Below are 2,759 nucleotides of genomic sequence, written 5' to 3'. Positions count from 1 at the left end.
TGGATGACCATAGTAGAAAAGTCTTCGTCTACTTCCTCAAATACAAGGATGAAGCAGGGGATAAAATCATACATTTTGTACGTCAAGCAGAAGTACAAACAGGAAGAAAAGTCAAGAGGTTGCGAACAGACAACGGTGGGGAATTTCTCGGTCAACACCTCGAGCGTTTTTTGGGGAACAATGGAGTCATTCATGAGAAGACTGTTCCGCATTCACCAGCTCAAAACGGAATCGCGGAGCGCATGAACCGCACCCTAGTAGAAACTGCAAGATCAATGTTGGCAGAGTCCAAGCTCCCGCCCGAATTTTGGGCTGAGGCCATGAACACTGCTGCGTATGTCCGGAATAGATGCAGTAAAACAGTTCTGAATGGAAAAGTCCCCGAAGAAGTGTTTACAAAGAGACCTCAGACGGTGAAGTACTTCAAAACCTTCGGATGTCTTGCCTACATATCTATTCCCGATCGGTACAGGACGAAGCTGGACAATCGAAGCAAGCCTGTCATATTCCTCGGCTATTGCATCGACAGGAAAGGTTACCGTTTCTACGACCCTCAAGAGAAGCGTGTAATTGTGAATCGGGACGTCACGTTTGTCGAACAGAAGAGAGGATCATACTTATTACAAGAGTCTCTCATTCAGACACCACAACACGATGACGTTCAATACATCGTTTTGCGGGACACAAGCCCTAACGATAACCAGCAGGATAACCAGACAGACGGGGAAGAAATTCACGAGCACGAAGCGGCTCTCGAACACAGGCCAACCGCTGCAGAGAGCAACACTAGTGACGAGGAGGACGACAACGGGAACGAACAAGAGATTCGTGAGCCACCCATACCTCGAAGGTCAACGCGGATCTCTCGCCCTCCTCAACGCCTCCAGGTGGACCCAGCCAAACCAAGTCACTGTGATATGGCAGAATTGGAACTGAAGGAGCCACATAGCTACAACGAAGCTACAAGCTCACCCCAAAAGTTGGAATGGACCGCGGCTATGGAGGACGAACTTCAATCACATCGCGAAATGGAAACATGGAGTCTTGTACCGAGGAAACCAGGAATGAAAGTTGTAAAGTCGAAGAGGGTGTATCGAATCAAACGAGGGCCTACCGGAAAAATTGACAAGTTCAAGGCAAGGGTCGTAGCGATCGGCTGTTCTCAGGTCTATGGACTCGACTACTACGAAACTTTTTCGCCAGTTATAAAACTCACGAGCCTTCGCACACTGCTTGCTTTAGCGAATGAAGAAGGCATGGCCATGAGACAGCTGGATGTCAAAACTGCGTATCTGCATGGAATTCTCGAGGAAGAAGTATATATGGAACAACCACCAGGAAGCCCAAACACCACGTCCCACGTTTGTAAGCTGAAAAAGGCAATATATGGGCTAAAACAAGCCGGACGGACCTGGTACAGAACGCTAGATAAAATCCTGAGAGAGCAAGGTTATAGACGGCTAGAAACAAACAACTGCGTGTACATCATGGAGAACAAAGGTACCAAGGTTATTTTGGGAGTCTATGTTGACGATATTCTGCTTCTAGCGACAACCAAACAAGCCCTGGAAAGTGCAATGAAAAACTTGGGTGAAAAGGTGGACCTAAAGGACCTAGGCGAACCGTTACAGCATGGAAAATTGCAAACCGATCAAAACTCCAATGGAAACAGGTCCAAATAACAACGTTGGTCACACAACGGAAGGTAACACTGAATCAACGGTCCCTTATCAAAACTTGATCGGAAACCTGATGTACCTGGTGCAAGGAACACGTCCAGACATCGCATTTGCAACTCACTACTTGAGTGAGTTTAACCACTGTTTGACGTCCACTCATTGGCAAATGGCAAAAAGGGTGCTACGCTACTTGCAAGGGACGAAAGAAGTGGGTATCACGTACACAGCTTGTGCGGAACCTGTCGTGGGGTATTGCGACGCAAGCTGGAACGAGTCAGGCAAAGGGAAGTCACGTAGCGCTTATGTATTCACCATGTCCAAAGGAGCCATCAGCTGGAAATCGACGAAACAAGAACTCGTCGCGCTGTCAACGTGTGAAGCGGAATACATCGCTATCACTGAAGCCATTAAAGAAGGTAAATGGGTGAAGACATTGTTTAAAGAACTTGGGTTCTGCAAATACGGTACGGAGAACTTGGAAATCAAGAGTGACAATCAAGCGGTCATAAGACTAATCGAAAATCCAGTACAGCATCAAAGGTCCAAACATATCGCCCTCAAATATCTATTCGCTAGACACGAAGTCGAAAGCGGTGATTTTTTCATTTCCTACCTACGTACAGAAGATATGATAGCCGACAGCCTGACGAAGCCTGTAGGCAATATCAAGAACGTCATATGTGCAAATGGATGTGGACTTCAACTCCCGCCAACCTAGATTCAGTCTACGAGACTTCGAAGGTTGTTCAACGTGAAGGGGGTCTGTTGGTTGCACGTTTGTCAACCATGTACATAGTTTTGTTTTTTTCTCTTCTTCGTAAGCTGACTAAATAAAAGCGAACTGCAGGAGCCGTTTTTTTTCAGTTCCTGCGAGCCGACGAAGTTGTTGGGTTGTCAGCTTCTTGCGCGCGTCTTAGGTCACCTGCGACAATTCCATGTTCCTGGATCAACAGTGTATACTAAACCCTAAGCATCAATTCCCCAAATACACCCAAAATTATCAGAGCGAAAGTGTGTTCTAACTTCGTCAGATCATATACAAGCGATTCGAAGGATGTTTGGAGGGGGCAAAACAACTGC

Source organism: Ornithodoros turicata, chromosome 4 (assembly GCF_037126465.1).
Source record: "Ornithodoros turicata isolate Travis chromosome 4, ASM3712646v1, whole genome shotgun sequence".
Taxonomy (NCBI): Eukaryota; Metazoa; Arthropoda; class Arachnida; order Ixodida; family Argasidae; genus Ornithodoros; species Ornithodoros turicata.
This window is presented reverse-complemented; position numbering follows the sequence as displayed.